The 26266-nt window shown below is 41.6% G+C and overlaps 1 long non-coding RNA gene across 1 annotated transcript; it reads left to right on the plus strand.

The window, feature by feature from the left end:
* The first annotated feature begins 3169 nt into the window (after positions 1-3169).
* LOC122237597 lies at positions 3170-25255 on the plus strand. Its single transcript, XR_006216172.1, has 4 exons — positions 3170-3217; positions 13240-13333; positions 20659-20770; positions 25073-25255. It is a non-coding gene; the product is annotated as an uncharacterized LOC122237597 (long non-coding RNA).
* Positions 25256-26266: the final 1011 nt, after the last annotated feature.

The raw sequence follows: 26266 nt of genomic DNA on the forward strand, positions 1-26266 counted from the left end.
AGATGGCAGACTTACATGTCCTCTCATGGTGGGAGGGGGAAGGGGTCCGTCTGGGGTCTCTTCCCTGAGGGCACTAATCCCATTCGTGAGAACCCCACCCTCATGAGGTAGAACCTCCCTGAAGCCCCTCCTCCCAGTATTCACACTGGGGTTAGAATTTCAAGATATGAATTGGAGGGGGCACCCACATTCAGACCACAGCACCCTCTCCTTCAGCCTGTGGTACATGATGCTCAGGTAGCATTCCAAGTGAGAAGCAGGCTCCACTCTTCTCATTACATCCCTGGGGCACCCTGTACTTTAGGTCTTTCCTACTCTCCCTCTATTCTCAGACACCCTCATTGGCTCCTTCACATATTCGCTTGGCTGGAATTAAAAGGAATGAATGCTTTTTCCAGAAATTTTTTTCTCAGCAATTCAAAAGGTTTAAGTATGTCTCATCACTTGAATACAAGACCTCCTTAACTCAGAATTCAATGTCTTTCTCCAAATGTGAGTGCCCACCTTTTGCTTCCTAAACTCCCTGCTCTGATCGCAAACCAACCCTCTTCTCCTGCCAAAGAGCAGAAGCTCAGCCATGTGGTCAGAGGCTCTGTTCTAGCGGGGAGCTGGTGCAGAGCTGGGGTACGACCTCTTTCAAGGTGTAGAAGGAGGTCAAATTGGTGGGACAGAAATGGTTCATGCACAAGGGCAGAGCCTGAAGGGTTATGAAATCTAAAGAAGGGGAATAGAAGGCAAGAGTGTTCACATATGAAGAAGCTGAGAGTGAGTCACTGAATAGAGAAACAGGGATTGCAGGCGTGTGTGTGTGTGTTAATTTCTGGGACAGTGGGCTGTATGAAGCATAGACCATCTTCATAAGGTAATGGGTGGTCTATCCATTACATGGTGTCTCTGTTCTTTTTTTTTTTTTTAATTTTTGATCATACACCGAAATACAGTCTATTCTGCTGCCTATGTTGTTTCTTTGATATTTATTAATTATTTCAGAGAGAGAGAGGGCACAAGCGGGTTAGGGGCACAGAGAGAGAGAGAGAATCCCAACAGGCTCCACACTGTCAGCCCAACTCGCAAATCGTGAGATCATGATGTGAGCTGAAGTCGGGCGCTTTACCAACTGGGCCACCCACGTGCCCCTGTTATTTGATTCAAATTAACTTATACACACAGGAAAATAAGGTGAGTTTATATACATCCTGCCGGTTCATCTACAATTTCTCCTGGCACGTTAATAATTTGAAGGGATTATGGTTCAAGGTCAGATCAGGATTAAAGATAAAAACATCAGCAATATATAAAGACCTGAAGGAAAAAACATGCAAAATCTGCTAGAAGCATCCTACTCCAGTACAAGAAATCGGTGACTTAGTCTTCGTTCTCCAGCATAAGCTACCTGGGAAGCTGTAAGGATAGACAGAGAAGGTGCAAGGAAATTTCTCCCTGTATTCAAATACTAACTGATGAAGAAGGTCACCCCTGAGCTGGAGTTTTCACTTTGATCACATGGTCTCTACTAGAAGTCAATGTCTTCAAAGCCCCGTAATTCTGAGGGCCTGTAAAGATGCACAGGTGATGGCTCTGAGGGGTGATGGCCATGGAAAGGGCTAGAACTCACCCGAGTATCATTATTGCTTTAATTAGGGCTCTGGATGTGGAGTCCCCAAGGGCTTAAAAGAGTTGTTGCTGACCTTTTTTTCCTCATAAATCCTGTGTTCTAGCCCATGATTTTGCAGGATACAGAGTTTTTCAGAACACATGTGGAGTACTTTACATTATTTTATGCTGCTGCAGGTAAGCATTATTCCGATTTCCAAGGGTCTCTGCTGACAACAATAACTTTAAATCGTTTCAACAATCCAGACTCTGAGTTAAAAGTATGGATCCTTCGGAGATATTGTGAGGTTATGTAATGGGCATCCCTTTCCTCACGTCTTTTGCCTGTAGAAACAGGTCAGGCCTGGGGTCAGTGAATGTGATCGCCCCGATTCACTGAGCAAAGCAGGTGAGAAGGAGCCGGGAAGGGTCAAAGCGAATGCTGAGGTTTTGGAGTTTCCAGCCAATTTCATAGTCCTGGGCACGTGAAAGCCTTCCCACAAAACACAGGAAAACATCTACTCTCTTACCTTTACTTGTATGTTACCGCAGAAGAGTTTTGCTTTTTGGTGTTTTTTTTTTTTTTTAATCAATATTCATCTCTAGTTTATTACTGCTTTGCTGAAGTTAAAAGTTAACTTTGGAGCAACTGAATGATCTACGGTGACACCAATCACCCAGTGATCCCGACATGCCGCTTGATCTCAGGAGGTACAAATCTATCCCACTGTTAGAATGGACAATGCAGATACCAGCGCCCGGAGAAGATGGGGGTAACGAGGCCTGCTGTTGGGCACTGAATGTTTGTGGCCCTCTCCCCAGTTCATATGCTAAAGCCCCAAAACCCAGTACAGCTACTTTTGGAGATCGGCCCCTAAGAAAGTACTTAGGGCTACTTCAGGTTAAATGAAGTTCTAAGGGTGGGCCCTGATCTCATAGGATTAGTGTCCTTTTAAAAAGGAACCAGAGCCTGCTTGTTAGCTCACGCTTTCTCTCTCTCTCTCCCTGCAGGTGCTCACAGGAAAGGCTAGGTCCGCAAGCTAAGAGTCCTCACCAACAGGGGAAACCAGGCCATGGTCTGGGGACTTCCAGCTTCCAGAACTATGAGAAAATAACTTTTTTATATCATTTAAGCTGCCCAGTCTACAGCCCAAATACACTAACACCCTTGGGGTCAGTTGGCAAGGCAGCCAATGGGAATGGCAAGTTGCCAAAACTCTATTCCTTTACTCTGGTGCTAATATCTACCTTGCCGGTAAATATTCGAATTGCAAGGCATTTGGATGGTGAAAATATTACTTCAAATTCAGAAGTAGAAATGCATAATCATTAAAAATATAAACACCGTGTTAGTTTCTAATATTGCCTTGCAAAATCTCCAGCCTAAGAATTTGTTTTGAAATTAGGCTTTTCAATGAGCATCATTCAGGAGTCCATCTTTGACCATCTATAAATCAAAGCGCTGTGCTATTTTCAGATGAATATGCTACCATGGAAACATATGTGAGGTCACCACAAGAGCTCCATTGCTATGCAATATATGGAATGTGGGTTTACATTTCTTGAATGATAGGTAATAATGTCAAGCTTTGAATGGAAAGAGATAATGTTGTACACATAAAATGTGAGTAGCAGGTATTCATGGTTAATTATCTCATTTTTATTTACTGATTCCTAACTTTCTGAATGGAGACAATATCTGGGCATATGGCTATTGAGCTAATGCCATTAAAACACTAATGTAATATTGATTTAATGCAGGTTTCTCAGAGGCTAAATATCCATTGGCTTCTGCATAAACAGCATGAAACAGAACAAAATGCAAAATGCTACTTGATAAGAATCTTAATGTCTAATTACTTAAATCCAGAGACTTTGGAAGAAGCATATGCAAATTTATTAACTAGTTGTGGCAAAATGCCTTTAAAGCCACCTACACAAACACGACAGCTCTGCATCTTTTATCTGTCGGTACCGGATTTCCATTTCTCAGTTCCAAATGTGGCAGGCTTTTCCTCCCTTTGTTCCAATGAATCCAGAACTTTGATATTTCGCGTCTTGACATTTGGCCCACTGAGAGAATGTACAAAACCTCAAGACATCCACAGTCATCACTTCAGGAGCTATGTGTATGGGCAGATGCCTAAAAATGTTGTACTAGTCGCTGTCTTAATTATCACACAGAAAAGTCTTATAACACAAAAGGGAACCTTACATCTAGCGCGTGAGAGCCCCGGGGGGTGCGGCGAAGGGCTGAATCACCTTAGAAAGCTTTGAGTCACAGTCTGCCAAGCAGGTGCTCTGGGGATTTGAGCAAGGCCCTTTGCTCTATAGGAGTTTATTCCCTGGATGAGCGTTTAGACACAAGACAAGAACATCACAATTGATCTCACCCGGTATCATTCGGGAATGAATAGAAATCTGAAGAATACTTATGTCATGTATATGCCCTTTCAAGTCACATTTTTGAAATATTCTCAAGACAATTTAATTTCCTTAAAAAGCAATCCCTTGCTTCTTTCTATCTTTTATTTATGATTGCATCTGACAGACAGAAGCCTAGATATCAGATTATTATGTCACAGCTTAGTGATTTGTCAACATATATTCTTTCTTACCCTTCATGTTGCCTTTAAATTGTACTATATGGAGTAGAAGCAAAATTAAAACACTGTGTACAAGAAAAGTTACAAAGACAAGCACCCTTCATGAAACAAAACAATTCAATAAAATATTTGGATGTATGTGTAGGGGAGCATGTATCTGTGTGTGTGTACATCTATTCATGGATGTATGTACATACACTCAACCAGTAGAGAGCTGGGACAGGAAGAAATAGAAAGACACAGTGAGACCATTTTCTTTTTCCTGAATGCTAAAAAAAGCATATTAACACAGACGTTACCTAGACTTAGTGTGATGGTTATTTCACAATATATACAAATATGAAATCATTATGTTGTACACCCAAAACTAATATAATGGCATATATCAATTATATCTCAAAAAAAAAAGCAAACAAAAATGATTCAGATTATTTCTATGCTGGAGATCGTATCAGATTTATAAAGACAAGCCCAAATATGTATTTTACTGCCAAATATCTGATGTTTTTTCAAAACTACCTGCAATCTTCCAGGAAGATAGATGTTGCTTAGCCCATGAAAATTTAATAAATATTCTGTTATTGTGAAGTAATGTTCATCATGTTAATTTCTGTCACTAAGAGTATTAGATCAATCTGACTGTATACACACAAAAACATGGGAAAGTGGAAGGAATCCAGGGAATTCATGGAAACTGTGATATTTGGGGTTTGAAAGTGAAGTGACATAAAAAAAAAAAAAGTGAAGTCAACGGGAGTGACTTTGGAAAAATGGAGGACTGGATGGCTCCAAATTCCCCTCCCCCAAGAGAGAAGAGGAGAAGTGCACAGAAACTGAACCCACAGGGTCAGGACTCTGGAAAACAGCCAAACCTTCAGAGCAATCAGACAAATGCTGAATCAAGGATAAGATGACTTGAAAATGGTTGAAAGCTTTGTGCCATCTTAGCTGCCCTTGCTCCACCTCCCTCCCTGGCTCCTGTGTGGGAACCTGGTCTCTGGCTTCAGAGGGAGCCATAACTCATTCTGCTTGTCTATCCTAATCAGTCTGGAAACTACCGGAACGATTGATGCAAGCCTTCCATTTCTGTTTCACCGAACACAGAACCCACTGGGGGCAGAAAATGACAGACATTGCTCAAAAACACTTGGATGGCAAAGAAAGACCCACAGCTATGTGGGGCAGAAGGTAATGGTCGAGACATACGGTTGACTCAGAGGCCTGGAGGAAATTTCTCTGGGGATACTGGGACATCCAAAAGCACCCATGGGTACTGCGGGAGTTTAGAAAACCACAGATATACCCAGGGCAGGATGCGTGCTCACAAAAGACCAGAGAAGACCCTAAGCTGATCTCTAGCCTCCGCACAAGTGACAAAGTCAAGCCACAAAGAATAGAAGAATACTTTCGTCTTCTGGGTTTTTTTTGTTTTGTTTTGCTTCGCTTAGCTTTTTGCTCTTGGATTGAAGGAAGTCTTTATCTTAACATTACACTAGTTGAACAAAGGGGTCAGCTTTTAGCCATCAAGAAGAGAAACATCTAGGAGGGGAGAGAATTTGATTTACAGAGTTACCAGAGAATAATATTCTAATGTCCAGTTTTCAACACCAATAACAACACAAAATTACAAAGCATACGATGAAGTAAGAAAAGACAGAAGAAAAAGAAATGAACAGAAACCATCCTTGGAGAACCCTAGACCTTGGAGTTACTAGACCAAGACTTTAAATCAACTGTTTTAAATATTTTCAAAAATTTAAATAAAACCATAGGCAAGAAATAAAGTAAACCAGAAAAATGATGGATGAACAAAATGGGAATATCAATAAGGAGGTAAAAATCACAAAGAGGAAACTAAAAGGAATTCTCGCATTACAAAGTACAACAACTGGACAAATTTATAAGCAAATTTCAACTGATTTGATTCTATAGAAGAAAGGATCAGTGAACTCAAAGATAAATAATCGAGTCTGAAGAGCAGAATGACAAAAGAGTGGAGGAAACGGAATGAAACCCAAGGGTTCTGTGGGTCACCGTTAAGTAGACCAACCTGTGAGAAGAGTCAGACAAAGAGGTCGAGGAACCATTTGAAAAAATAATGAATGAAAATTCCCGAACTTGATGAAGGAAATGAATGAAACATCCAAGGAGCTCAAATGAACTCCATACAGGCTAAATCAAAAGCCACCAAGACACGTTATAGACAATGACAAAGACAGGATCTTGATTATACACCTGGAACTCATATCACACTGTATGTTAACTAGAATTTAAATAAAAACTTAAAAACAAGGAGAGAGGATCTTGAATGCCACAAAAGTGACTCATCACAAGGATCCTCAGTGTTATTACTAGCTTATTTCTCTTAACATACCATGAGGCCAAAAGACAGTGGGATGACATAATTAAAGTGTGGAAAGGGGAAAAAGAAACCCCTCAACAAAGAATTTGAAATAAAAATTGCTCTTCAGAAATTAGGGAGAAATCATAACATTCCCAAATAAGCAAAACCAAGGGATTCTATTGCCTTTAGACCAACCATACAAGAAATGTTAATATAGCCCCTTAAGTTGGAATGAAAGAATGCTAGACAGTAATTAAATACAAGAAGAATGGATGAATAAAGAACACTGGCAAAGGTAACCACCTAAGTAAATACAAAAACTAATATTATGCATTTGGGGTTTATAACTCCTCATTTGTCCTCTGATTTATTTTTGGTTTTTTTTATTTATATTATTTATATTTTTAAAATACAATTTATTGTCAAGTTAGCTGACATACAGTGTATACAGCGTGCTCTTGGCTTCGGGAGTAGATTCCCGTGATTCATCGCTTACATACAACGCTCAGTACTGATCCCAACAAGTGCCCTCCTCAGTGTCCATCACCCATTTCCCTCTCATCAACCCCCATCAACCCTCAGTTTGTACTCTGTTTTTAAGTGTCTCCTATGGTCTGCCTCTCTGTTTGAAACTATTTTTTCTCCTTCCCCTCTCCCATGGTCTTCTGTTAAATTTCTCAGGATCCACATAGGAGTGAAAACATATGGTGTCTGTCCTCTTCTCTGACTGACTTATTTCACTTAGCGTTAACATTCTCCAGTTCCATCCACGTTGCCACAAAAGGCCATATTTCATTCTTTCTTATTGCCATGTAGTATTCCATTGTGTATATAAACCACATCTTCTTTATCCATTCATCAGTTGATGGACATTTAGGCTCTTTCCATAGTTTCGCTGTTGCTGAAAGTGCTGCTATAAACATTGGGGTACAAGTGCCCCTATGCATCAGCACTCCTGTATCCCTTGGGGAAATTCCTAGCAGTGCTGTTGCTGGCTCATAGGGTAGATCTATTTTTAAGTTTTTGAGGAACCTCCACACTGTTTTCCAGGGTGGCTGCACCAGTGTGCATTCCCACCAACAGTGCAAGAGGGTTCCTGTTTCTCCACATCCTCACCAGCATCTGTCCTCTGATTTAAAAGGCAAACACACAAACCAATGTATTGTTTCTATCGATATTAATGGGCATGCAATGCAGAAGGATGTAAGCAGTGAAAATAACAATATAAGGGGGAGGGATAGATATGTACAGAAGCAGAGTGATGCATAATTTTGACACTAAGTTGGTATCATTGGAACTAGGTTGATATAAGGTGACCAAGTGGACTGCTTCCCCAAGATAACCACCGATCTCACATACATGCACGCACACACACACACACACACACACACCGACTACGTATGAGGAAAGGGAATAATAGAAGATAGAACAAAAAAAAGGAAAAAATTAAGACACACATAAGGAAATAGCCACATGGTATAAGTGAATATTTGTTATCAACATTACTTTAAAATGAAATAGATTCAACTCTCCAAATAAGGCAGAGATTGACAGAGTAAGTAAAAAATCTCACTTATCTATAGACTGTGTGAGAGTATTTGGATGCAAAGACAAAACATTTGAAAATAAAAGGAGGGAGAAAGATATTCTATGGACACGGTCACAAAAGCAAAGAATTATATTAGCAGACAAAACAGATTTTAAGTAAAAAAGATGAATACAGACATAGGGAAAGACATAAATAGTATAAGTTTACAAGTCACAAGAGACAAAGAAGTATATTATCTATTGTTACAAGTTGCAATCCATTAAGAATATGTAACAATTGCATGTGGCTAACAACAAAGTCCCAAAATAGGCAAAGGAAAAAATCTGACCAAATTCAAGAGAGAGAGAGGAGGGAGGGGGAGATAGGAAGAGAGAGGGGGAGAGAGGAAGAGAGAGGGGGAGAGAGGGGGAGGGAGAGGGAGAGGGAGAGGGAGTGGGGCAGAGAGGGGGAGAGTTAGTTCTACAACAGTTGGACTCATCAGAACCCCACTTTCAATACAGAACAAGCAGGTCAGTGAGGAAACAGAATGTAAACAACACTGTATGCAAATTAGATGTACAGGTTTCTGGAAACATCCAACAGGCAGCAGCAAAACACGCCATGTTCTAAGTGCACACAGAGCACTCACCACAACAGACCACATGTCACTTAGGCTGCAAAACAAGTGCCGATATACTTTTTTTTATTTGAAATCATACAGGGGCTCCTGGGTGGCTCTGTCGTTGAAGCATCCAACTTCCACCACCTCAGGTCATGACCTCATAGTTCAAACCCCACATCCGGCTCTCTGCTGTCAGCACGGATCCTGCTTCAGATCCTCTGTTCCCCTCTCTCTCTGCCCTTCCCCACGCATGTGCACGTGCGCGCGCTCTCTCTCAACTACATAACCACTTAAAAAAATGAATTGAAATCATACAAAGTACCCTTTCCAACCACTGTGGAATACAACTGGAAAATAGCAACAGACGGAAAACTGGGGGATCCATAAATATATGGAAACTAAAGGGATACAGAATCCACCAACGGGCCAAACAATAAATCATAAGGGAAATGGGAAAATACCTCAAGATGAGTAAAAACAGAAATACAAACTTTGTGAATCAGCAAAAGCAGCGGTCAGATATGTAAACAGTCAGATACGCCCAGTAAAGATGCTCAGCATGATTAATCACTAGGGAAGTGACTTTGTAAATCAAAGCCACAATGAGATACCTCTTCATACCTATTAAGATGGCTATAATAGAAAAGAAAAGAGAAAGAGGGAGGAGAAAAAATAAAATCCTTATAGCTCGCGGGTGGGAATGTAAAATGTAGATTGCCGTGGAAACCGTGTTTCAAAGAGTGAAACAGACTTACCATAGGACTCAGATTTCACTAAAAGATACAGAGGCAAACGGACTGAAAGCAGGGACTTTAGCAGATATTTGCACACCGACATTCCTAGCAGCATCATTCATGAGAGCAAAAGGGTCCAAGCAAGCCAAGTGTCCATTGATGGGTGGACAGATAAGCAGAGTGTGGTCTATACAGAGAATGGGTTATTCTTCTGCCGTAAGAAAGGATGAAGTTCTGATAGTTGCGACCACACGGATGAACTTTAAGAACATTATGCTAAGTGAAAGAAGACGGGTACAAAAAGACAAGTCCTGTATGATTCCATGTACGTGAAATCTGGAGACCAGGCTAGTTCGTAGTGACGGACAGTAGAATGCAGGCAAGCCCCTACTGGCCCCGAGAGAAGAGGAGAAAGTCTGCACCAAGGGAAAAGGAAACTATGTAACCCACCTCATATTCCAGTCCGTCTCTGTCTCCTTAAATTTGCACACATACAATTGAAATCACAAAGGATAAGTTCCTTTCCCATTGAATCAACAATATTTTCAGACACTCCAGATACTGCTATCAGAAACGATACCTACTCTGAGCTCATTTTCGTTTACTAAATTACTGAGTCTAATGACACCTAATAGTTTAATCCACAGACTATAAAATGCACTGTTTATCATTTACATTTTTATATACGAAGAAGATGTATTACTCTATTTTGTTGGAGGTATTTACACAGAGGATCTCTAATGGATTTAAATGAACTTATTACTGCCCTAACTCCTTAGGCCTGTTATAAACTTCCTAAATGCCTAACGAGGAATTTGGTTTGAATATAGTCTATAAATTCTAGGAAATCGAACACACACACATGCACACGTATTGCACTAATATTTTAGTAAGATTGTGCATTAAAACAGATCAATTTCGACTGTGAGCACATAACGAGCAATCAGTACCTATGTCATTAATGATGGACTTTACATTGATATGGGAGTATCTTAACTCGTTTCCTAATACAACTTTGGCACATGTAAGATTTCTACAGTCCATTGATCAGTTTGCCCAAATAAACTGGCCCCTGAAGGCACATCACCGGCGTGAAGTTTGAACTGAGGAATCGTGAGTTGGCGAGGGGTGAGTATGTGAGGGGATCCGGGACTTCTGGAGGCATGCACCCTCCCCTGGGTGCGGTGCCCCACCATCCCCGTCCGTGGGTAACCAGCCTCTGCTTTTCTTTCCCTCTGTATCTTCAGTATTGATTGAGACCATGTGAAATGTCTACCCCCTCTCCTTCAGCCTTGATTTTGATTCTCTGCTGTTTCAATGCACTCTATCAATGCGGTTGGGAATTAGGAGGAAATAGAGAGTTATGGTTAAAGCACTTCTTAAAAACGTCATTGTGCAGCAGCTTAAGGTGAAACGCTGAACAACTTCAAACTCTTTCCCTCCGCAACTCTTCTCATTTCCCTGGTGTTACTAACTCACTTAAAGCAGCATGATTATCAGCTGCTTCCACGGAGAATTAAGGGTGTTGACAGTCAGAAGTCCCTAGCATGAGGTCATCTGACTAGAACCCTGACGAGCATGTGGCTTGAACCCCAGTGGTGACGATCAGGATCTGTGGCCTCTAAGTGGCTGCAAATCTTCATAGAGAAAAGAGATGATCACATGTGTTTAAGCAAGTTCCCGTTGTAAAGGTACGATAGCTAGGAGAGCTTGAATATATTGTAAAGGAAATATTCATGCCTAGAAACAAGTGAAGGATGGATTTCTCAAACGTAATCACCTGTTTGTCAAATTTACGAAACAGGTTTCTGATTCCAATGACTTCAGGGATATATTCTGTATATGTGAAATATATTTATATATATTTTAATTTCATCAGTGTATTTATAATATATTAAAATATAATTGAAATACATATAAATTATATTCTACAATATATTATAGTTATGTATACAACTATATAGTTAACATGATTAGCTCTAGTTAATAGGTGTTCTTTCCATGATTCACAACACATGCTGGGGTGTTCCATGCTTTCGGTGGAAAAACCTGTTGAACTGAGGGTTGATGGGGGTGGGTGATGGGTACTGAGGAGGGCACCTTTTGGGATGAGCACTGGGTGTTGTATGGAAACCAATTGGACAATAAATTTCATATATTGAGAAAAATAAAATTAATTGATACTAAAAAAAAGAAAAACCTGTTTAACTTTCTTTAAGCCAGCATTCACCAAATTCACTAACCAGATGCCTCTTTTCTTAGTATTTATTATTACGTTCGGGGCAATATTTTCAGACGGGATGGAGGCATGATTTCTATGTTACGTATGGAGCAGAGAATAAAATACAAATGGCATTCGTCGCTTAGGGAGGATGATGCGTTTTGACAAAGACGACCCTGGGTGTAAAGTCGACAAAAACTGTAATATTTTAAGAAAGCATTTTGGAAATATCTCATTTACAATTGCCTTTAAAATAATATGGGCAGAACCCTGAGAGTATTTCGGTCTGACCCGGCATCACGAGAATCTGGGGATTCTATTTTCTATCACGGTTATGATTCAGAAGAAGAACCAGAAGACAAGATTGAAATGCTAGTTGATAAGATACTAAAAAGAAAAAAAAGCAAAGTCAAGCCCACAGTTGCTATCTTGTTCACAGATGGAGGGATGTTTGGGGACAGGACTGCTGGAAGACATGTGTTCTGTGCTCTCGGCTCCTTCCTGGCTCCAGCCTCCACCCTGACTTGCCACTAAGGTCCAGTCGCAACCAGAGAAAACCAGTCCCAAGCTTCCCACTGCCCCAGGCATTGTCAGATTGAGGGTTCGCATACGGTTTACACTAAGGATAAGCCACCCGCTCGGCTCTTTCTGTAACCTGCCCATGTGATGTTTCCATACTGCCACTATGGTTCCCACAAAGTACAAGAGGTTTAACAAAGCCTGGCATCAGAATGTTACCCACAGCAGCCACCATTCCCTTTATTTTGCTCATGTTCACGCCCTCTGCACACGAGTACATCCCGCAGACGCCATTCTTCCTGTGCTAACGTTGGCACAGAGTTCCCTGGACAGCTGACCATTTGGTGCCTTTTCATATTCCCATTCTTTAGGTACCAGTTCAGCTTGTGTGTGTGTGTGTGTGTGTGTGTGTGTGTGTGTGTGAGACTATGAGGTCCCCTTCATAAAATCATGTACCTCCAATTTTATTGTCAGCCACCAGGGTCTCTGGAGTCCTTCTGCCACATTTATTGATGTCTTGGGAATAAGTGCCTGTTCCTAACCTATCCCACCATGTCATGTGTCAAACAATAGCCAAAATATGGAAACAGCCCAAATGTCCATTGATGGATGAATGGATAAAGAAGATATGGTCTGTATATACAATGGAGTATTACTCGGCAATAGGAAAGAATGAAATCTTGCCATTTTCAACTACGTGGATGGAACTAGAGGGTATTATGCTAAGTGAAAGGAGTCAGTCAGAGGAAGACAAAAATCATATGACTTCCCTCATATGAGGACTTGAAGAGACAAAACAGATGAACATAAGGGAAGGGAAACAAAAATAATATAAAAACAGGGAGGAGGACAAAACAGAAGAGACTCATAAATATGGAGAACAAACTGAGGGTTGCTGGAGGGGTGGTGGGAAGGGGGATGGGCTAAATGAGTCAGGGGCATTAAGGAATCTACTCCTGAAATCATTGTTTCACTATATGGTAACTAATTTGGATGTAAATTAAAAAAAAAAAATTAAATTAAATTAAAAGAAAAAAAAAAGAATCATGTTGATGGCATTTGCTCATTTCAGGTCACCACCCACAGGCTGGCCCCACCATTGACACTTTACTCTGGAGTGGAGGGATGTAACCTCTCCAAGTGAATCACCACAAACCAAAAAACCAGTAAGTTGCTATCAAGGAGAAGGGCTTGTGTGCGGTTGTGTTTCCACTCAAGAACACATGCATGTCACTGGGGATGGGGTAAACAAACATTTTTGCCTCGAACATAAAAAAAGATCAAACCTAGGAGGGGTGCCTGGGTGGCTCAGTCGGTTGAGCATCCAACTTTGGCTCAGGTCATGATCTCACGATTCGTGAATTTGAGCCCCGTGTTGGGCTCTGTGCTGACAGCTCAGAGCCTAGAGCCTTCATCGGACTCTGTGTCTCCCTGTCTCTTTGCCCCTCCTCCGCTCATGCTCTCTCTCTCTCAAAAGTAAACATTACAATTTTTTTTAATTAAAAAAAGAAAATCAAACCTAGGGGGCACCTGGGTGGCTCAGTCGGTGAACCATTCAACTTTGGCTCAGGTCATGATCTCATGGTTTGTGAGTTCAAGCCCTGCATTGGGCTCTCTGGTGTCAGCAGAGAGCCTGCTTGGGATCCTCTCTCTCTCTCTACCTCTCTCTCTATCCTTCCCCACTCTATTTCTCTCTCTCTCAAAAATAAACATTAAAAAAAAAACCCTAACTTAAAACTTGGTTAATGCTCACCACAATTTCAATTTGTTCCTGGAATATTTTAGAACAGTAATTGCTATTCTCCCCTGGAGAGTAAACATTATCTATGGAGCTTTAAAATATACTGATAAACCTCATCATGATCCCTCAGAGAATCTGATATAATTGTCAATTGAATTCGAGTGTCCTATGGGCACTTGAATTTGCATAATATCTCCAGGAAATTCTAAGTTGTGGTCAAAGTTGAGAAGTCCTGCATTAGAATCTCGCGAATCTGGGGGCTACTCAGAGCTTTGCCACCACAGCTCAAGCACAGGGACCCTTAGTGCCTCTGACTCACTGTGTCCCGCTGCCGATTCCAGGGGCTAGGGGTGGGGAGCCTGTCCCCCCTTTGAGGAGGCAAACCTCCCTGCTACCGATTCTCCCTCATGTCGTAAACACCTTGAAGTGTGAATCAGCCTTTTACCTTTTACACTCAGACGCTCAGCCACCTTTTCCGGTTTGATAACAGCAGGAAATCAAAACCAAGTATTGGTCAGACTTACCTGGAAAGGCAGCGCCATGGACTTCCGGCCTCTGGTCTGAAAGATGAGGGGCTTGCAAATCCCCAGGGTCACCCTCGCAAGAAGAAAACAGCCGCACGCACTGAGCATCTACAGTCCTTCCTGGACTCGCCCAAAGACACCAGGTCACGGGACAAACCACCACCAGGCAAACAGGAGGCACAGGCGAGCGGGTAGACGCAGGCCTAGCTGGAGAGGAAGCTGCCGCTGGGGCTCGTTGGGAACACTGAAGGGGTGGGGGGTGCTTGCTGGAGCCTGAACCTGGGCTGGATTGGGGGATCAGGACTCTGCCCCGGCCCCCTGAAGCTGCTTCCCCCACCAAGCCTTGCCTGGATTTTCTGCCAGGAGCCCCATCAAGTGCTCAGATCAGAGAATCACCCCTCGCGCCTCCAGCAGGGGGAGGGGAAAGTAATCCTTCTGAAATAAGCCCAGAGAGCTGTTATCAACAAAGGCCTTGCCCTCAAAGGAGGCTATTGGGCACACCTGTTTGAGGGAGCCTTCGGGGCGGGGGGCAGGGAAGCAGCCCCTCCCCTGCAGCTGGGCATCTCCCTGTGGCCTGCCCTCCCTGACTGGGTGGAAAGCTGAGAAGCGCCTGTGAAGGTCTCCGTCTGGAGACGGGGGCCCAGAGAAAGGGCGGGGGCGGGGGGGGGGACTCGAGGCAGGACTACAGAATGACATCACCCCGGAGGACATCTAGCCTTAGCCAGCTACAGCTCTAACAAACCTCAAACACCTGCCAACCCCTATGCTTGACCCCAATGACCTCATTCACCTTTAATTGTCTCTTTAGAGGCCCCATCCCAAATCCAGTCCCATTCTGAGCTCCTGGGAGTTAGGGCTTCAACGTATGAATATGATGCTTCTCAAGCTGAAAAGCAGAGAGAAAGAAGAATGGAGGAAATGAAAAGAATAGTTATGAACGGAACAGGATATTTAAGAACCGTGAAATCACCCAAGAGCTAACAAATGCATGTGGGAAGAAAAAAATGAAAAGAAATGGAGAAAGGAACAGAAGAAATATTTCAAGTGATTAATGACAGACACCGAATCCCAGATCAGAAATCTAAGAAAACTACACAGGATAAATGCCAAAATGCCACATTGAGGCCTAGCAATTCTGCAGAAAATGAAATTTAGGTTGAAAATCAACCCTTACCGGTAGAGTAACAAGCATATGAATTATCAGGGACTTTTCTTCAGAAACCAATAAGCAGGAAGAAAGTGTAAAAAGAAAAACAAAAAGCAAAACCACTAGCCTAGAATTAAGACTGTATCCAGGGAAATTGTCTTTCAAAAGCCAAACAGAAATAAAGACTTCCTCAGGCAAACCCAAAATGAGATAATTTGTTGCCAGTAGGACCGACTTGCAAATTATTTTAAAAGAATTTCTTTGGGAAGAAGGATAATGACATAGGTCAGAAACTCAAATCTTAGCTATATAGAAGTGCATAAAGAAAGAAAGAGTGTGAGAGAGAGCATAAATGAAGGGAAAGTAATCTTTTATTGATTTGATTCTTAATTGATACAACAGATAATTTGCCATAACAAAAGCGACGATGTATTTAGTAATTCTAGCTTACGGATTGCTGAAAAGGATGACAGCAATGTTATAGGGACAGAGGCAGGAATTAGGAACACCTGATACACCCACAGCACCTCTGAGGTGGTATAGTTTTATCTGACAGTAGATGTGAAATACTTATAAATGTATATTGCAAACCCGTGCCAAGAGGGAAATGTATAGCATTGAATGTGCGTAATAGAAAAGAATAAAGATTGAAAATCAATAATCTAAGTTTCCACATTAGGAAACTAGAAAATAAAGAGCATGCTAAACCCAAAATAAACACGAGAAAAGAAAGGATACAGTATAACAGAAATCAATAAAATTGAAGACAGGCTATCAGTAAAGATCAACAGACCCAAAAGATTTTTCCTTAAAAAGATCAATGATATTGATAGACATCTAGTCAAGCTAATGAAGAAACAAAACAGCAAAGATGTAAATTAACAATATCAGACACAAAAGAGGGCCCACCACTACCGATCCCATGAATGTTAAAAGGATAATAAAGGAAAATATGAATAACTCTATGTCCAGAAATTTGAGAACTTAGAAACAGTGGACCCGTTCCTCGAAAGAAACTGAAATTTACATAAGAAGCATTAGAGGGGCACCTGGGTGGCTCAGTTGGTTGAGCATCTGACTTCAGCTCAGATCATGATCTCATGGTTCATGAGTTCGAGCCCCACTTTGGGCTCTATGCTAACAGCTTGGAGCCTGGAGCCTGCTTCAGATTCTGTGTCTCCCTCTCTCTGCCTTTCCCCACCCAAGCTCTGTCTCTCTCTCTCTCTCTCTGTCTCTCCAAAATAAATAAACATTAAACAATTTAAAAAAAAAGAAGCATTAGACAACTTGTGTTTTTTTAGTTTATTTATTTATTTAATTAATCTCTACCTGCAATGTGATGCTCGAACTCATAACCCCAAGATCAAGCTTCGCATGCCACTCTGACTGAGCCAGCCAGGCACACCATCAATAAATAGACAATTTGAGGGGCGCCTGGGTGGCTCAGTCGGTTAAGCGTCCGACTTCAGCTCAGGTCACCATCTCGCAGTCCGTGAGTTCCAGCCCAGCGTCGGGCTCTGGGCTAATGGCTCAGAGCCTGGAGCCTGCTTCCAATTCTGTGTCTCCCTCTCTCTCTGCCCCTCCCCCGTTCATGCTCTGTCTCTCTCTGTCTCAAAAATAAACGTTAAAAAAAATTAAAAAAAAATAGACAATTTGAAAAGGCATATTTCTGTTACAGAAAGGGAAGAGAGAGTGAATGACCTTCCAAAACAGAAAGCACAGGCCCAGAAGCTTTCAGTGTGAATTCCATCAAGCATTTAGGGAAGAAATGATACCAATTCTCTACAATCTCTTCCAGAAAACAGAAGCAGAAGAAATAAGTCCTAACTCATTCTGTAAAGTCAGCATTACCATAATACTAAAACTGGACAAGATATTATAAGAAAGAAACATGAGAGACCAAAATCTGTCCTGAAGAGAGATGCAGACTCTCAGTGAAATATTAGCAAATCAAAATCTACGTGTAAAAAGAATTATAAATCACAACTGAGTGAGACTGACACCAGGTGTGCAGGGCTAGACCAACATTCCGAAATGATGGCCTGTCCCATGCCATCAACAGGCTGAAATAGAAAAATCATATGACCATTTTAGCCAATGCAGAAAAAGCATTTTGCAAAATTCAATACTCACGATAAAAAAAAAAGAAATCCCAGAAAATTAGCAGTAGAGGAGTATCTTCTCCAGTTGACAGAAAGCAACTATGAAACACCTACAGATAATATTTTCCTTAATGGTAAGAAGCTAGAGGCTTTCCCCCTAAGATTGGAAACATCATACTGTAATTCCCGTAGAATTTAATTACACAAGAAAAAGAAGTAAATTTTCTTTTATTTTATTATTTTAGACTATATATATATATATATATATATATATATATATGGTGGTCTATGTAGATATGGTGGTCTATGTAGAAAATCTCAAAAAAAAAGTAAATAAAACCTTCTTGGAACAAATAAATGGTTAATGCAAGGTTACAGGATACTAGATTAGTCAATTAATGTTTATATACCAGTAAGGAGCAATTGCAATTTGAAATTAAAAACACAATACCACTTATATAGCACAAAATAAATGAAATAATTTAGTACAAAATCTAAAAAAAAAAAAATCTTTAAAAAATTGCCCCAAATTAAGGCAATGAAAATTGTAAAACTCTCATGCAATAAACATATTAATAAATGGAGAGATAGTACATAATAATGTGTAGGAAGAGTCAATATGGTCAAGATGTCAGTTTTTCCCACGTTCATCCATAGATAGAATGCAGTCCGAAACAAAATCCCAATAGTTGTTTTGTGGATATCAATAAACTAATTCTTATTTATTTATTTATTTATGGAAGGGCAAAGGCTTAATAGTCAACACAATAGGGAGGAAGAAGAACAAAGTCAGGGGACTGGCAATGTTTCAAGAGTTACTCTACATTCAGAATAAGTAAGAAAGTGTGGTGTTGGTGCACTAAGTAGGAAAATTGATCAAGGGAACAGGATAGAGCCTCTCCAGATTCCCTGGGTTAATAATCAAGACCGATCTTGCTTTGCTGACTGATCTTAAATCATTCCTAGGACTTCCTGATAGTTCTCTAGTTCCATCCTATTCAACAACTTTTTTTTTTTTATTTTGTATAATTAGATGGAAAAAAAGGGAAAGAGAAAAAAAATCACCATAAAACTCACTATGCAGAAGCACTTGTCATTAAAATGTGTTAAACATCATTTTACATATTGATCCATATATCTTGATAGGTAGACTAATGAATAGACAAAAAATAAGATTTTAAAATATCAAATATTGTATCTGTCTTTTTCTGTATGACTTATTTCACTTAGCATAACACCCTCCAGTTCAGATACCATATGTTTTCACTCTTATGTGGATCCTGAGAAACTTAAAAGAAGACCATGGGGGAGGGGAAGGACAAAAAAAAAAAAGTTAGAGAGGGAGGGAGCCAAACCATAAGAGACTCTTAAAAACTGAGAATAGGGGCGCCTGGGTGGCTCAGTCGGTTAAGCGGTCGACTTCGGCTCAGGTCATGATCTTGCGGTCCGTGAGTTCGAGCCCCGCGTCGGGCTCTGTGCTGACAGCTCAGAACCTGGAGCCTGTTTCAGATTCTGTGTCTCCCTCTCTCTCTGACCCTCCCCCGTTCATGCTCTGTCTCTCTCTGTCTCAAAAGTAAATAAACGTTAAAAAAAAAATTAAAAAAAAAAAAACTGAGAATAAACTAAGGGTTGATGGGGGTGGGTGATGGGCATTGAGGAGGGCACCTGTTGGGATGAGCACTGGGTGTTGTATGGAAACCAATTTGACAATAAATTTCATATAAAAAATGTAGCATATGTAAATAAAATAATAAAAGTTTTATCTTTAATGAAAAAAAATTAAATATTTAAAAATTTAAAATTTTTATTGAATTTATATTAGGGATAGGGATGTAGTAAAAAGAATGAATTGTAAGTGTCAGACAAAATTTGTTAAAAATAAACTATGATATGGTACCTCTGATTTCAAAAATTATGAAAAAATATTAAGGTTGTAATCACTACGGTTTTTGAAGTGAACATTTCACCATTAGACCATATGATTTTCTCCTTGCTACGAACAGTGAGGAAATTAGTACTTAGGCTCTCCTCTCTTCCCTCACTCCTTACCGTGATTCTGTACCCCACCTCCATAGGAAATTGGATGTTTAGTGTTCTTTCCATTTACAGATACAAACTATTTCAGGAACGCTTTTTTTTTTTATCTCCAACCTTTTTGTCCCCCTGTTTCATTGTTCTATCCTGTTTTTGAGAACATTAAGAATTAGACCTCTTTTGTCCTCCAAAGATATCACTGCTTTAAAACCCATTATTACCCACGAACAGTCACCTATGTTCCATGGAATTAGTGTAGTTTTCTGTTGTATATCCACTCCATTTTTTCTGTTTTTCTAATGCAGTTTTCATTTCCGTAACTGTAAGATTGTGCTTCAGTTTGACGGAGGGCAAACAATTGGTACACAGTTCATAATGGCAACTGAGGATTTTTACAAACAATTCTTCACGAATTATCTACTAGTCATTGACACAAAAGAATATCTCCCTCAGTATTTGGTATTCAAGAAATTGGTAAGGTTTATAGCAAAACCCCTGAGTAAGAGACTGATGTCTTCAATTTTTACATATCTTCCCTTCACATTCCTGGGCCCATAGAAACTTCCCTAAGCTTGAAGGCCATGGTGTAAAAACTGTATGTCAGGCAATTCTCACTCTCCAGAAGTGTCACGAGGAAATTCAAGATGATCAGCACAAATTTCTTTCATGGTCCATCCATATCCTAAAGATAACTCTTGACTAAAGATCACCTTTAGGACACTGGTCCTTATTTTTAAGTAAATATATTTTATTCCGCCTGAGGTTTGACGATTTAGCTATGAAGTCTCAAGTTCTCTCTTTTATTTTGACTCACATTTACAATATTAGGAGATATATATATATCGTAGTTGATTGGAAGTCAGAGCTATTCCATTTCATCACTGGAGATAATGTCTTTTTTTTCTCTTTTCTTATTTGGTTCTTCTCAATGTGGAAAATGGAGAATGAAGTAAAAACACAAATAAAACAAAATAAAAATGTGTGTCTTCCATTTTTAAAAAAGGCCCTATGACATTACTTCTACCGTCATTATTTTGGTCGCAATCGACCTACAGGTGAGTTACTGCAATGGCTCTCTAACTGGACCCCGTGCTAAAATTCTTTACTCCCTACTGGTTTGGACTATACAAACTGCCAATTTAATTTTCATTAATATCACATAGTGTAAAGGTCAGTGGGGGCTATAACATTTATTCATCCATTCAACAAATATTTATTGAGAAGCTATTGAAATTACTTCCCAAAATAGCTGAGAATAAAAATAAAAACTCTTTATGTTTATGGAGCAATAGAGAAATAGAGACAGACAATAAAAAGTAAACAAATAGATATATAAGTTACAGTAGCAATAAATGCTAGGAAGACAAACTTTTAAACAAAATGATAGGAGTGCTTTTTCGGAGAGCATTTTCACAGATTTATCAAGAAAGATGGTATTTGAACAGGAACAAAAATATATTGAAGAGCTGAGGGATATTAATATCCAAGGAGAGCATTTCAGGCAGAGAGTGGAGATAGTCCAACAGGCAGGCCTAGCTGGGAGCACCGTGAAAGATGTGAGGAATAGCAAGGAAGCTCTCTTGGCTGGAAAGCTGAGGCAAGGGCCAGAGTGGCAGGAGATGAGGTCAGAGAGAGGGTGGGGGCAGGATTCTGCAGGACCTTCTGGGGCTTCCTAAGGACAGACAGTGCATACATTCATCAGCATGCGCGCAAGAACAGCCTCAGGACTCTGAGGTTAGCCAAAGGGCTGAGAAGTGCAGAGAGAACCCTCACACATCCACACAATCCTTTTGCCATTGGGTGCACTGAAGCCCAAAGAGACTATCTCTTTCCCAAGGTCAAGCTGCCATTCCACAAGATCCACAGGTCTACCTGAGGGGGTCCTCTGCCTGGGGCAGGAGTCTTCATTACTAAGGGTGAGGATGAGAGCATTTGGCTGTTGTGTGGAAAGAGCCAGGGAAGGTATCCCTGGGGTCGGTGTGTCCACCTTCTCATCTAGCACTGTGTGTCCCTGAGACAAAGTCTACACCACGGACGCTATTCTTCCTCCCCAAAGCACCCTAGGGCAATGGGGTGGGATGAACCCCGGGCCTGCAGGCAGTCAGATCTGGGCCACATCCTCCTTCTTCCCTCTCACTAATGAGCTGCATGGCATCAGGCAAATAAGTGAAGTCCTTTCGATTTCAGTTTCCTCATCTACACAATGGAAATGACCTCGCTCTCTCAGAGGGGTGTCAAATGGTATAAAAAAGGCAATTATGGAGGGAAGTGTTACATTAAGATGGGGAGTACAGAGATAGAGACTGGACAGATGAGCTGAAGAGTTGCCAAAGCCCAGATTTGGTTGCTTCGTGGGCTCTGGTTCAGTTAAAGAGGTCTGGGAGAGGCCTTGAATCCCACCCACATCACTGGTGGGGAGGTGGTTCACTCTACCCAACCCACATGTCTTGGCTTTTGACAAGTCAGATGCCCATGAGCTGTACAAGTGGAGATGTCTGGTGGGCAAAGGGATGGGGATTTGAGATGTAACATTCGGGAGTGTTCCATGTGAAGATGCTATGTAAAGCCTAAGAACCACTATGGGCTCAAAGGTGCAGGAGCACAGAGGGAGAAGAGAAAAGAGCACCAAGAAATGAGCCCTAGGGCGATTCAGGGTTTAGGGAACAAGAAGAGATGTGGGGTGTAATCAAGGATGTTAAGGAGTGGGCAGTGAGGTGGGAGGAAAACCACGAGCGTGTATGGTCCCAGGAGCCAACTTAAAAATGTGTTCCAAAGAAAAAGCAGGTCGTTACCTGTGTCAAATGGTGAAAGGCAGAGTAAAACAGAGACACAAATTCCATTGAACTTGGCAACATGTAATTCACCAGTGACCTTGAAAAAGCTGACTTTGGAGGAGAAGGTAGGGAAAAGTATGACAGGGACTCTTAACAATGTTCTTCTGTTTTGTCAGTTAAATAAGAAGTAAGGCCATCAGACAGGGGAGAAAGGGAGGTGTGGTAGTTAGAAGACAGGCGATGCGTGAAACATTTATGGCAAAGAATTTGACTAGAAACACATGGCAGGACTGACAGACAACAAGGGACCATGTGAACTGTGTAGTCATGAATATAAAACGAAAGCAACCAACACCGTTGTGTATTTTTTCTCCAACAGTTTCCAGGTATTTTGATGGCACCAGAATTGGCAAAAACAGATTTAGTTTAGGGATTATGGACTGAAGACAAAGAAGTTGGAAGTGTGTAAACAGGGAGGAACCATATGAATGAGAGACCAGGGTATCAAAGCTGGATCTGGGGGGAGTGAGTGTTGAGCTGGGTAGGGGGTAGAGAGAGCTTGATCGCCCAATGGATCAGAAGCCTTGGTGACAGTAAATATTTGCTCAAAGTGGCATCTTTGAAGAAGGGATATCAGAGGTAGGAGGTTGTGGTCAGAGAAGGTCATCCTCTCAGTCGGGGGAAGGACAGTTGCGGAGCTCTGACAGTATTGTTCAGAGGACCGGTGGGAAAGGACCACCAGCGTGTCTGGGGAGACCATCCATCAGCGAATGGAAAGCCCGTGTGAGACAGTGTGTGGCTGCTGAATTCATCAAGAGTGACAACATCCCGGCCATACTCAGAGCCAGAAGCCAGATTCTCAATAGGCGAAGCAGGGGGTGACCATGGAATACAGGAGTAGTTGCACTTCAGAGGGAAAGTGTTTGCAGGCAAGAGTGGGGATGGTGGTCCATCTGCAAGCAGGAGTGAGGATTAGGGGCAAAACTTATGGGGTCTCTGAGATCAGGGGCATAAGAAGTGTGGGAAGGGAGAAAAATCAGACACCTCCCTGGGGAAGCAGCATCTTCATTGGGAAACACATTTTAGAGAGAAAGCATGGAAGGGCATGGGACATGGTAAGAATGAGGCTGGACTCTCGGGAGGGGTCATGACCCACAGCACAGGTGTCGTCTCCAAGGCTTCGAGTCTGTCCTGCAGGTGCTGGTGGAGACAGGTGGACACATGTGGTCAGGTGAGCCAAGGTCAACTTTAGAATGGGGTGTGAGGGCGGGAGCCTGGGGCTATGGTTGGGGGCAAAACTGGATATGGGCCCTGCTAATTAGGTGCAGAGAGATGACAGTGTGGGAACCAGGACCGTGGCTACAGAGGAAGGGTCAGCGAGGGTTCATGGGAGGGGATAGGAATTGCAGCTGGATAAGGAAAGAGGGGGAGGAAGGGTTCAGGGGCATGGAGTGTCAGTGGAAACGGACAGGGCTGACCCAAGGGTCCTGACACTGCAAGACTGAAAAAGAGCCTGAAAAGCCACCAGGAGGGATTGGGGTTCATAGCTCAGCGTTGGAAAGGGGGTGTCCAGGGAAGGGTGTTTCTTACCTGTGCAATAGCCCCCGATGCGTAAATGTGCAGCATTAGCCTGGCTCCCCCAGCACTCCAAGCGATGAGGGGGACAGAAAGACTATGTTCTGAGATGTACCAGCAAAGAGAGCTTTAGGCTACATTCGCAAGTGTGTGTACCTCCTGAAATAACCTGTTTTGAATTCCCACTTTTTAAACCTACTTTCTAACCTCTCCAAATTATTTCTGATGGGGAAGGGGCAGGGGAGGAGATGGGAAATGGGCCAGGAGAGAGAACTAGAGGCAAATCATTTTCATTTCTTACACTATGTGAGCCAGAGAGGAAAATACACTTTACGTGCTTAGTCAGATAGCTTTCTCTGTTCAAATGTCTGCAAATCAAGTGAACTGGGGAACTGCGGACCTCACTTCAGGGACCTGAAGAAAACAAAACAAAACAAAACAAAACAAAACCAAAAAAAAAAAAAAAAACAAACCTCGAGCTAAGTCAGAACAATTGGGACTAAAATGAGCCAAAATATTTACATTTAAAAATAAGGTTCCAAACTCCCAAGTTTTAAGTACTATCTTTTAAATGCATTTTGCACATTTATGCAATGCTGAAAAGGGCAAAGTTAATGTAAATTTAATCCAAACTATTTTTCATTGTAAATGCATAAAAAATGCCATGCTCTCCCATAAAGCCTATCAGATCTAAGGAGATATTTTGAGATTGGGCTCAAAAATGAAACAGCAATTTAGCCCAGTGGAATTTATTTTACAAAAAGCATCTCAAGTTGCAAAAGAGTTATCAATGGACTATTAGCAAAGGATTGAGCTAGCAGTCGTTAAAAGCCATCAAGAATGATTCTTATTAGCATAGACATTGTGTTTGGGGTGGGTACCTCTTTTTTGATACTTAACTCTTTACATAACCAAAATTAGGAAAGACTTCAGTGTCACCTAATCTTTCTTAACATGTCAATAATTTACTAAATTTGGTCCTGTTAATAAAGCAAGTTTTATCTGCAGGAAATAACCAGCGAAGCACGGGGGAGACTAATATGGTAGTATTGCCCTGAAGGATAGCAACGACTTTTCGGCCACACCCATGGCACCAAGCACAATCCAGAGTATACGGGAAATGCTGGGCAATTGACTCCTTCAGTTAAACGCTCCACCACCACCACAAGTCGCTCAAGATGTGTGACATATGGAAATTTCATGAAATAAATGAAATTATGGTTTACCAGGGCTGGGGACGGTGTCAATGCTCAATGACGCATCCGTGTCCCCTCTCCTCATCTGAGTCTCAAAAATGTGGCAGAGGAAGTCAGTGCAAAAGAAAGTGTCAGCTCTCATGAGGTTTTGGGGTGATGGGGTGTTCGTGGGGTCCGGAGCTGACGGCCAAGAATGAATTCTTGAAGACGTCTTTGGTACAAAAAGGTGATTTTATTAAAGCACGGGACGGGACCTTGGGCAGAACCTCTGCACTGGGGTTGTGCAGAATGGCTGGTTACACACTGCGGACTTGGGGGCAGTAAAGTCAAAAGGGAAGTTTCCAAAGAGACTTTCATATGCTAAAGACTCACAGATTACTGGAAGCCTAGCTATTGTCAAGCTAAGGTTGCTTTTCCCTCTGGCAAATCATTAACATTAAGACAGTAGGGCGTTCCCAGAAAAATGTTATATTCTTTCTGTATTTGCCAGAAGTATTTGTCGTTGGGATGCAGGTTAGGAGGAGATTTAATTTTACCTGCCATTTCCTTCTTGCCTTTGCCCCCCATATCGCTACGGAGGGGTGATGTTGGGGCTCCAGGAAACGGAGTCTGTAGGTTTCATGGAGGTGAGGCTACTGATAAGATGGTCTTTCTCTTGTAATTTACTAAGACATTTGTAAACTGATGGAGACTCGTGTCCTGCAGGGCTGTGGTCTCTGTCAGTTAACCATTTCTATCCTTTCCTCTCCTTTGTTCTTGGGTGGCCAGGAGCACCTGAGGAGGAGCACACATGTCCCACCCTGGGCGAGGTGTGGGGTGTGAGCTTGTGCTTGTCCCCTCAGCTCACCTTACGGTCCCTCATCATGCTCAATCAAGAGGAAAGACACGGATAAAGAGACAGCAGGAGTGAGACTGAGGGTACAAGAAGAATCAGAGTGGATTACATCCAGGTCAGGTTAAGGTGCTATCTCCCCCGCCAGCCTGTAAAACTGTCTACACAAGAACA

Source organism: Panthera tigris, chromosome B1 (assembly GCF_018350195.1).
Source record: "Panthera tigris isolate Pti1 chromosome B1, P.tigris_Pti1_mat1.1, whole genome shotgun sequence".
Lineage (NCBI taxonomy): Eukaryota > Metazoa > Chordata > Mammalia > Carnivora > Felidae > Panthera > Panthera tigris.